We start from the raw sequence: 11,787 nt of genomic DNA, 5'->3' as shown, positions 1-11,787 counted from the left end.
CGTCGAGGTCTGGCTTCTTTTAAAATGCGCCAAACGGCAACCCTGGTCAGTCTGGAACTCGTCGCGTACAGATGTTTCGTCCCGGTGCTCCGCTCTCCGCCAGCAGAGCGAGGCCTCGTGGTAACATTCCGCCGAGCTCGTCCACCACCACCAAGAAGTTCGCTAGGCCGGCGAACCCCCTCCCCCCTTTCCCAGTAGCCTACGTCACGACTGCGGGATTGGTGACGGATTGGCTGTGGTGGACCAACGGACAGGGCTGCAAGTGCGGAGCCGAGAGGCAAAGAGTCGGCTGCCTAGGCATGTCGCGCGCGTCGCCCCCTCTGTCTTTTCCAAGAGCAGTCTGGGTTGTATGGTGTGGTGACTGCGCGGCACCGTTTAACTTTGTAAGTTGTCAACAAATTATCCTGTATGTCTTGTCACTTATGAGAGAACGTCGCTCCTGCTGGTAGGAACCATGTTCTTTCATACAGAACGCCAGGTTCTTGTTGCGTTCCAATTGGAAATCTAATTGCGATGTGAAGTGTCCAAGTTTACGCCTCTACAGGTTCCCGAGAGACCTGTAGCGAAGAGAAGCGCGGACATGGGCTGTTTGCCGTGAAAATTTTACGCCTTCAAAGCGTACATATACATTAGGTTGTTGCAACCTAAAAAGAATAAAAAATAATAAGCACCTGCCTGCACCACATACGTACAACAGGCTTAATCCAATTTGAAGATAAAAGAAAAGCCCCGTCGGCAATGGTAATTTTACCACCCGCAGTTGGGGAAAAAAGAAAAAATTGGGGGAAAACTACTGTAGCGACCCACAGCCGGGGGAGCGGGCCCGGGGAGACTCCCCTGATCTCCCCTGGGAAGTAGCGGAAGGGATGGGCGAAATGGATGGGTTGAATGGTTGTCCAGAAATGGGTTATGGGATTTAGGGCGGGAACGATGACAGCGAGTTGTTTGATCTGAACCTTCATTTCTCTCGACTCCATTCCTGGCCTTCGTGGGTAGGACAGGAAAAGCATAGAGATTGCCGAATGGTGCAGCCCCGTTCACGGGATGCCCGACCACCCACCAAACGCAACTGGGACCAACCGCCGGAGACAGAGAACCTAACTCAGGTTCAGCTACCAGGGGCCTCGCTACGGCGGGGTTTATTTGCGACCTGCCAGCTAATAGCCACCAAGTGCTTTTCGGAGTTTTTCAGACAACAGAAGTATGTACGATGTGATCCGGCCAGTGGAGGCTTGGGCCGTCAGCCTGTCAGCCCACCGGCCCTAGGCACCATGATCTAACACCTTCGGGGGACCCAGCTGTGCTTTCAACCAATCAACCATGCACTTATATTCGCCCCTAGGTTGCGCATCTCCTACTGAGGAAGGAGTGTTAAGGATGGACGACCGGGCCACAAACCAAGAACGTGGCTTAGGGTGAGATGACCCCGGCCTTCACTGCCGGTACTCCACAGCATCGACGGTTTTCACTGGATGTTTCAAGGTCGTAGTCCGACCCCCCACTACCTCGGCATCCCGCAATGACCATTACAGCCCTGGGGCCGGCTTCCCCGAATTGTAGTTTTACAGCCTGGCCACTGCGTACCCACACGCAAACCTGGTTTCTCCGGAACCAGAAACCTGCGCGTCGACAGCCGGACTTGCATGCCCCTACATGCGGAGGGAAGTAGCATGTATTTTAAAACCTGTTCATTGGGGACATGTCTTCCGTTCCGGATTTCGTGGGTGAAGCCTTAGTATAAACCCAGGCCTGCCTCCGCTCAGGCATCAGACCTCACGAGCGCGATTGGCACTCAGAGTCTCTTGGGAGTCCCGGCAATTCATTTGGGGTTTGCATCCCCAGAAGATAGGTCCCGGCCATCCCATCCCCGCTGCTGGCGTTGCCCCGGAACAAACCTAGTAGCCGCAACTACAGCGGACCGTATCCGGTGGCGGGGGGGGGGGGGGGGGGGGGGCATGAGCAGGCCGCACAGTCTGATTCCCTGCCCCCCCCCCCCCCTCTTCCACGCATGCAGTGGTAAGAGTCAATTTTTAGGTTGGGCGAGTATTGTAACAAATAATTCAAAGTTTTTTCACGATGTTACTTCTGTTAACCACTGTCTGTCTTCGTGCTCGCTTCGATCTTTTCATGTATGGGTTCATAGAACGATGTTTTCTTCTTCTCATTTTAGCTCTGCAAGAAACCTTTTGCTGGGGTTTAAATATGCGCAACTTGGAAAATTTCAGACGGATTCTCTTCAAGAAAGATTCGGAAAATACCGCCATCTGAGCGTTTTGCAGTGTAATGACTCGGTCCGACAAATTCATGAGTCTGAGAGCAAACTATGGGTGCAGAAGGTTCTTGGACTTGCAGACTTGGAGATCGTAGCACGACAGTCTCAAAGACAATTGATGACCCATTCATGAGCAGTTTCTAGATAGTTACCGCTTCAGACATCGAGAAGAAAGTCTCAACGATGCCGGCTGTGACCTATGTTGCTGGATATTGTGCACATGGTGCAGTGAAGAAACTGATGTGGGCATTTTCTAAAGAAACGCTTGTGTTAGAGAACACATATTTGAACCGCGACGAAAACATACTTATTGCAGGTATATCAAGGGGCGGTATGAAGCTCCCTCAGGCAGTACTAGTCAATGCAGGGCTGTTCACAGAAATTTTCCTCGACAGGCTGAGAGGCGAGCAGTATGCATCAATATTTCTTTGCTGAGACAAATCAAAGGAGGCACTGTTAGCACCTGTGCCTCGGGATAAAGTCTAAACGAAGGGCAGATATACACGGAAAAGCATGAATAGGCTCTTAGGACTAAAGGACGAAGAGACGCCGGGATAATGGAACATAGGGCATTATGGGGGTACAACAAATATGAAGTACTTAGAGGTATTTGGAACGGAATAATGGTGCCGGGGCTTACTTTCGCACTGCGGTTCTGTGCTTAAGGGCAGAAGTTCAGTCGATATTAGACGTAAATCAGAGAGCTGTTGGAAGATTAGCAATAGGTGCCCACGGCAAAACCAGCAACGGGGCAGTACAATGGGATATGGGCTGTGCATCGTTCGGAGCACGGGAAGCTAAGAGCAAAATACTATATGAGAACGCCTGTGGAAATTGGACGATAACAGGTGGGTAGCTGAGGTATTTATATACTTATACAGAAAGAGCGTTGCCTCACAGTAGCGGAAGAGAACTAGAAAACTAACCATTAAGTATGCCGGTCATGAGGACGGAGAAAGAAAGAGCATTAAAGAGCAGGTTAAAAACGCGGAAGTTAAAAATTGGATCAATTGAATGGAAAAGAAACATAGTGTAGAACTATATCGATACTGAAAAAGGCAGATAAGAAAAGGATGTTGCTATGATAACTCAAGACGCAGTGCCCTACTTTTTTAAGCTACGTCAGGGTGTCTTAGAACGCGCAGCAACAAAAAGAAATTTAACGAAGAAGTAGACACAGTGCAGTGTGTGGTAGATCTGTGGAAACAGTTGAACACCTCATACTAAAATGTGACCTCATACTCAAAAGCGATTGGAGGACTTGTGGTTGAAAAGCAGAGATGTGACATAAGGTTAGAAGTGTAGGAAACCGTAGGTAAAGAAGATGGCGAATCTTAATGGGAAATGACAACACAGTGGCACAAAAATAAAGAAAGAAAAGCTGAGCATGGTGGCAATAGTCACCACCCCGTTTCAAAGGGGGCGCTCCTATCCATCCATCCATCCTCGTGCTCTCGATAATTTTCAGGCCCTGGACTACTGCGACCCGGGCCATTCCCCACTAGAGCTCATGCATCATATCTTGAAGGCGGCGGCGGCCAATACGCTGCTCAACAATCTCTGCAAAACGGAAAACGATAAACTGACGATTCCGAAAGGAAAGTGAAAGCTGGAAACGGCAAATGACAAACTGATTAATTCGAAAGAAATCGGAAAGCTGCAAACCCTGCAGAAAGGAAAAGTTGCATATTGCCATTATGCTTAAATGCTGTTCGAATCATGGCATCAAGGGTGGAGATTTCCCCGGCCTGGAGTTTCAGGTTGGGGAGCGTGAACAGAAAGCGGCTGAGGACGAAGGCATGAATGAGACGACATAGGTCATGCTCCTTCATGCCCCGGTGGTGTGCAGAAACGCGGCGGATTAGGTGTGATATCGACACCGTTGTCTGCTTGAGTTTCCGTATGGTGAGTGCGTTTTTCCCGTTGTTCTTTACATGGAGGCCAAGTACCCGGAGGGAGTTTACCTCCGGGGTGTGCCGGTTTTCCAGTGTATCCATGATGGGCTGTGGGGCAGTTGCGGGTTGTGAAGCGGACGATAAGGAGCTCCGACTTCTCCGGAAAGCAGGAGAGTCCGATACGGCGCGCATGTGTTTGGGTGAGGTTAGCTGCCAATTGTAGAGTATTTTCTATGGCTCCATCACTGTCATGGGTGGTCCATAGCATGAAGTCATCGGCATAAATGTATGACGAAAGTTAGGGAAGGTTTGTAGATTGCTGGCAAGGGGAATGAGAGTGACATTGAAGAGAAAAGGGGAGAGGACGGATCCCCATACATCCACTAAGGGTGTATGGGGGGGATATGTCGGGACCGAAGTGACTTTCGGCCGTGCGGTTAAGACAGCACTACAACTACCGCTAAGTACCTCAACCGAAAAACTCCTCCAACTAGGCCTGCACAATACGGTAGGGGAGCTTATCGAGGCCCACCGACAGGCACAATACATACGTCTCGCGAATACCAGCACCGGCAGACACATCCTACACACCCTCGGTATCCGCCTACCAGCACGGAACCTACACAGCTCCATTTCCTCCGCCACATTCACCGCGAATTATTTATTAAACCTCTCCCCAAAAACATGCACCCCACCTTCCACGAACCCCGCCGCAGAGCTCGCGCACGGGCACTCCACAAACACTATGGCACGGAACCGTATGCCGTTTGGGTGGATGCCCCATGGACGGGCGAGGACGTGGTTGTAGCCATCACGAACCCCTCCCTCCAACCGATTACCACCCTTCACATAACCTCTACTGCCACTTCGGAGGAGGCCGAAGAGGCCGCCATTCCCCTGGCCATCACACGCACGGAGGCCCGATATATTCTATCCGACTCTAAAACTGCCATACTAAATTTTGCTCGCGGGAGAGTTCACGTCCCTGCATTTCGCATACTGAACTCCCTCGCCGCACACTCACCCCGCCACATGGAGTTGATATGGGTGCCTGCCCACTCCGGGAATCCCGGAAACGAGGCCGCCAACGCTTGAGCCCGAGGTTCCCTCAACCTGGCACCGGCGGCCTCCGACCTGGGGTTCTCGCGGGAGCGCATGCACTCATTCAGTGAAATAACGCAGGCCTGCTAAGCCGAGCGTCGGCTCTACCCTCCACCCCATCCCTCTCTCGACCATTAACATCAGACACTTTGCAGGCGGCTTCAAACACGCACCCTACCCTCCCCTTATATACGCTCGCGCTATCACTCAGTCTTCACAAACCCCTCCTGTACCCTCTGCCACCACCCCAAAGCCACTCTCGACCATATCCTTTTCCTCTGACCGGCGGATGCTCCCCCGCGGGGCCTGGAGCACCTTTCCACTTGGGAGGCTTGGGAGACCCTACTGCGTTCTGAGGACCCGGCCGCGTGTTCGCCAAATGCAGCCGGTACAGCCAGCGATGACAGCGCCGCGCACCGGCAGGTAGCAGCCACATTATAAATATTCATTCAGAACGAGGCGTTGACATCGCCCCTATGGCGCAGTGGATTAGAGGCACGTGTTGCGTATGGAAGGTCGGCCGTTCGACTCCGCTCTCTGTACTGTAATTTTATTGTTTTTATAATTTCATTTTTTCCCATTTTTTCCCTTTTAGGTCGCAAATCGTGATGCTTAGTGGCATATAACGCCGTTTAAGAGGATTTATTACCCCTTTTAGGTAAGCCTTTGTGACAATCTTCAGTCACCGTGATCAATTCACCGTGGTTTCAAGCCATGTGGCTGTACAGGCTGCAGTTGGCGAATACGCGACCCGGCCAAGCAAGCCATCGCCACCGGCCGGGCTGCCAGCGTCATAAGCCTCCGGTACATTAACGTTTGAGTGCAGTGGGGCCGTGCGGGGGCCCATAGACCTGTGTGTCCCAAAGTCCCCAGTTGTAAATAAAGTTTTCACCACCACCACCACCATTATGCTTTTATTTTCTATGAAATCATTTTCATTTCATAAATGTAATTCTGTCATGGTGGTGGAATTCCATAAGACAATTATTTCACCTCGGTGTGATGAAGTTTTACTGCATTTCTGTTATTTTAAGTTGCTTTAGTCTCCTGTAATAAACCACTCGAATTTTGAAAACCTGCACAAATTCATTCCTGTCACTTTTGCTTCTGCATTCTCAAATAGCTCTGTATTTGAATTTGCTTTAAATGTAAGCTATCGCTGCTGTGGTGACTAAATTAATACCTTGTGCTAAATGGCAAGACCAGCAGCGATTTTTGTACACATACTGCAAAAGACTGTGCACGTAGGTCTTACCAATCATCGCGTAACATAAACATATATGCATAGGCAAAGCCATAAAACCGAGAGCTTTTTCCTGTTTCTTTCGCGGAACTGTTTTCTAACTGTCGTCCCAGTTCTTTTTTCTCCTTACGCGAACGAAACAATAGTATTGACGACCTTTGGATAAGGAGTGCGCTGAAAACCTGCCCAAGAAAATGGCATTAGGTGAAGCCCTACTTCCAGGCACATCCGGCATGCGTATCGTGATGACAGCGTGCGGAGACCTTGGTTTAATCTCGCTGATGACAGTTCAGGCCGGGTGACACGTCGCCATTTTGTACCCGCCGCCAACCATATAGTTAAGACTCCTCAACCTGTCCTCCACTGAAGGATTACCAACCTGTTCCCTTCCGGCGCTCATCGTACCGGCTGATTCCGAGGACCCAGGGCCTGAGCAGTTGCTGGTTCTTTTTCCAGCTTCGGATAAACGTGTGACACCGCCGCCAGCTTCCCACACGCGTGGATCTCCATCACCTCGACGCCGCTTTTTTTCGCGTCCTCCGGTAGCCTAATGGCACGACCAATGCGGGTGAGCCACCGTAAGAGATACCCCTGCCTGCAGTTATCTCAAGAAACAAAGTTCACGTGCTCACTGATGATTTACCTTGGACGGATTTAGTTTCTACGGATATACTGCTTCCTCTATGAGTGCTGCTTTCAAATGTCTCTTCGGATGTCAAGTTTTGTTTCAGTCGGGCAGAAATGCTCAGTTTTCTTGTTTTTAGCTGCAAACCATTGCTTGCGATTCAATTTGGTTTATTGTTGATGGAAGTTTAACGTCCCAGGGCGAGTCGAGCTATGAGGGACGCCGTAGTGAAAGGCTGCGGAAATTTCGACCTAGTGGGGTTCTTTAACGTGCTCTGACATCGCGCAGTACATGGGCCTCTATAATTTCGCAACCGTCGTAATTCTACCGCTGCATCCGGGATATAACCCGCGTCTTTCAGGCGAGCAGCCGAGCGCCATAACCACGTAGCCATCGCGGCGGCTCAAACTTCAAACAAGCTCAAACTTCTGCTCTGTCCCTCTCCAGCTTTCTTTCCTTAGGCAAACGCAACGCCAACATTGACCGGTGGTAAGGTCGTGGTGTCGCGCACGCCGGGTTGCACGTAGAAATCACCCCGGTTGAGGCCGTGAAATAAACAACATTTTTTGTTGCGAAAGCAACATTACGCTAGTCGTGAGCCATTTCACGGAGCTCTGGAAAAGCCAAGCTGCGCATAAGAAAGGAGCGGGTGACATCACCCGGTGCACAGCTGGCGGTGGTGGTGGTGGAAAACATTTATGTAAAGATACCCTTCAGGAGGTTAGGCATGAGCTGACCCAGAGGGGGCCAGCCCTCACAAGTACTAGGCGGAGGTCCCTAGTTCGAGACCCCAGTGGTGTCGGCCGTCGCCCGGGCTCGCGCTACCAGGGCCCGTTGGGCCTGCAGGTTAGAGCAGCCCAGCACGGTCACCTCCCAGTCCTACCGGGTTGGGTTTGGGTGAGGGGCGAAAGGAGGGTTGGAGGGGCAGGCCGACACCATGTGGTATACAATACAATACATCTCTATTTTCCAGAAAACAACTGGATGGTCTCTTGGGCTAAAAGCTACACAAAAGCTTGACGAGGCCCAAGAGACCATTACAAGGCAGCAGTGTAAAGAATAGATACATAATAGATGAATAGTACATAAGTAGACAGTAATAGGGAAATAATAAAACAGTTACTGTGACAAGTAATAATGATGTCAATCCCATAAAGCAACCAGTAATGAACTGAAACCAAAATAAAACAACTGAAAAGCACATAATCGGAAACAACAAACAAAAATTAATGGATCACAACTGCACAAAATAGGAATGTAATTGTTTTTTGTTCAAGCCCACTGTGTGTCCATATTTGTTTAGTATTGTAGGGAGCTTATGGGTAAGTGACTGATATTTATAAAATGTACGAAAATGAGGAACTGCCCACGCATCAACATTTCTTGTTTGCACGCTGATATTTCGTCGCACTAAGGATGCCAAGGACGTTAGAAGGTTAGTAACTTCAGGGGAGGAAAAGTAGATTGACTGTAATAGGCGAAATTCATACAGCTTGTCTACACTTATGATATTGAATGATTCAAATGCACCTTTGTAGTTTCCATGGGCTCAATATTTGCTATGTAACGGATGATTTTTTTCTGTAAAACCAGGAGTTTATTTAAATTGGTTTTTGTGGTTGTGCACCAAACTAGACTGCAGTATCTTAAATGGGAGTGAAAGAAAGCATGATATACTTGAAGTTTTATCTTGGGTGGAAGTACTCTACGACAGCGCGATATAACTCCTGTAATCGAGGAAAGTTTTTTACGAAGGTGATCAATGTGAGCATCCCAGGTTAGATGCGAGGAAAAATGTACACCTAATATTTTATGGTTCTCAACGATTTCAATTTCTTGGTGCTCATAGGTTATAGTGTGATTTGTTTTTAGCGCGGAATATAATAGCTTTAGTTTTAGTGCAATTGATTTGAAGTCTGTTTAACTTGGACCATGTAGATAGCTTAGCTAAAAATTCATTACATTGCATGATTAAACCATCAGCATTAGGGCCAGAAATAAGAATAGTACTATCATCAGCATATATCACTAGGTTTACTGTATTATCAATATTCACAAAGTCATTAACATATGTATTGAACAACAGCGGACCTAACACACTTCCTTGGGGTACGCAACTCTTTATCGGAAAAAGGGATGAGCTGCAGTTTTTGACAAACACTCTCTGAAACCTGTTGCTGAGGTAGGACTTCAGCAAAGCTAGACACGTGCCGCGGATCCCGTAAGCTTGTATTTTGGATAGAAGAATGCTATGGTCCAGGCAGTCAAAAGCCTTGCTGAAATCTATGATAACAGCCAACGAGAACAAATTACTTTCTATGTTTCGTAAAATATTTTCTTTTAACGTTAGTAAAGCAATTTCCGTCGATCTGTCCTTCCTAAAACCGATCTGTGCATTTGTTATTATGTTTTCTTTGTCAAAGAAGTCAGTTATACGAGCAAAAATGATTTTTTCTAGTGCCTTACAAAATACAGGGAGGACTGAAATTGGGCGATAGTTTGTTGCAAAGTTTGGGTCGCCGCCCTTGAAGATTACAGAAACCCTGGCACATTTCATTTTTTTCAGGAAAGACGCCCGAATCCAGTATTAAATTAAATATGTAAGCAAGTACGGATGCAAGTAAGGTCAATACATACTTTATCAGCATGATTTGAATGTTTTCAATATCAAGCGCCTTACTGTTTCGGAGCAACATGAAAGTGTTATAAATCTCCTGCTCATCAGTAGGCTGAAGGTATATTGTTTTCATTGTACTGGTGGATATTCCAGTTGCATCTGGAGGATAGTCACAAGGATTTGCAATACTCACAAAATGATTGTTAAGGTAATCCGCAAGCGCTTTACCGCTCAATTCACCACCTTCATGTGTTAAAACGTCTGGAAGGGAACTTTTACTTTTACGACCCAAAACAGTGTTTATTGCTTTCCATGCAGCATCCGGGCGTTTTCGAGCGCAATCTGCAAATAACTGCTCATAGTATAAAGATTTGGCTCTCCGAAGCTCAGCGTTTACCTCATTCCGCAATATTTTAAACTCCTTTAGAGTTTCTTTTGAACGTGTGCGCAAGAAAGAATGAAAGTGACGATTTTTATTTTTGATCATTTGTAAGTGTTCTCGAGTGACCCATGGTTTCCTAATCTTTTTTGTTGGCACGATAGTTTGCAAAGGGAAATGTTTAGCATAGATGCACACAAAACGATTTATGAATTCGTTATACGCGTCATTCGCATTCACATTTTTTAGCACGGCAGACCAATTTTGGTTCATGATTTCATTTTTGAACGAGATTAGCTTTCCTTCGGTAACGCGCTGAACAAAAAATGTTTCCCTTTTCACATTCCTGTCCAGTGAATCAATGCGATAAATGTGTAAATGTGTAATGTGTAAATGTAAGGCTCTTTGAGCACCGCAACCTACTCGGCAGTGACTCGCGAGACAACCTTCCCGCACACTGCCGGGTTTGCAAATGCACACCCCTTTTCCCGAAAACTGGCGTGCATTTTTTCCACCAAGATAAGGTGACCCAGGAGCTGATGGAAGCGTTCTTTATCCGAAAAACCGGCAAACGGTGCGTGAGTGATCCCTCAGTGGCCTTGTCAGAATTGGAATTTAGGTACTTAAATAACCGGGTGCATACGCGCGATGCTTCTGTTTAGATTATCTTGCACGCTTGCACGTAATCTGTTATGACGTACGCAGTCGTGGGTGGTTTTTTGTATATATGTGTTCTGTCCTTTCTAATAAACCTTAGTTGCGAGTGAGCGCTTGTATTGTCTCCCCTCTTTTCTGTGCTTTTTGTCTTAGTTTGCGCTGTTTTTTCCACCATGAATTCACACCAACTAGCCCAAATGTCTGCTTTGCTACAACCAGAGCTTAACCAGAGTTTAACCAGAGTTTAAACGACACCTGTTCGCAAAATGTGACGTACGAAAAGTGATTAAGGCGAATCAGACAAAAAAGTCGGAATGTAAAAAATAATTTTTGAGTGAATGTTCAATAAGATGCTGTCGACAATATATTGGACTGGTGGCTCTCATGTGATGAATATCCTCTTTAGCCCTGTCGAGCTCGGATGGCCTCTACGAGGGGAAAGAGTGTGAGGAAGAGAGGGGGGAGTCGTTTTAGTTTCCGTTACTTTATGGGCTGCCATTATTTCCTGCTTACAGGAGGTATTCCGGGGCCTGAAATGGGAAGAGTTAGGGATAAGAGTTAGGGGAGAATGCCTGAGTAATCTGCGATTCGTTGATGACATTGCCTTGCTTAAGCCACTCAGGACAAGAACTGCAAAGCATGATCAATGAGTTAGACAGAGCAGAACGGTGGCGCTAAAAATTAACATGCACAAAACCAAAGTAATGTTCAACAGCCTAGCAAGGGAACAGCAGTTCGCAATTGGTAGCGAGGTGTTGGAAGTAGTAAGAGAATATGTCTACTTAGGGCAGGTAGTGACGGTAGATCTGGATCAGGGAAATAACTAGAAGAATAAGAATGGGGTGGAGCGCAGATGGCAGGTTCTCTCAGATCATGAATGGCAGTATATCAATATCCCTCAAGAGAAAAGTATACAGCAGCTGTATCTTACCGGTGCTCACCTATGGGGCAGAAACGTGGAGGCTAACAAAGAGGGTTCAGCTTAAGTTAAGAACAAC

The sequence above is a fragment of the Amblyomma mixtum genome, chromosome 2 (genome assembly GCF_055824585.1).
Source record: "Amblyomma mixtum isolate Tamu chromosome 2, ASM5582458v1, whole genome shotgun sequence".
Taxonomy (NCBI): Eukaryota; Metazoa; Arthropoda; class Arachnida; order Ixodida; family Ixodidae; genus Amblyomma; species Amblyomma mixtum.
The sequence above is the reverse complement of the archived record's forward strand: the minus strand, read 5'-3'. Positions refer to the sequence as shown.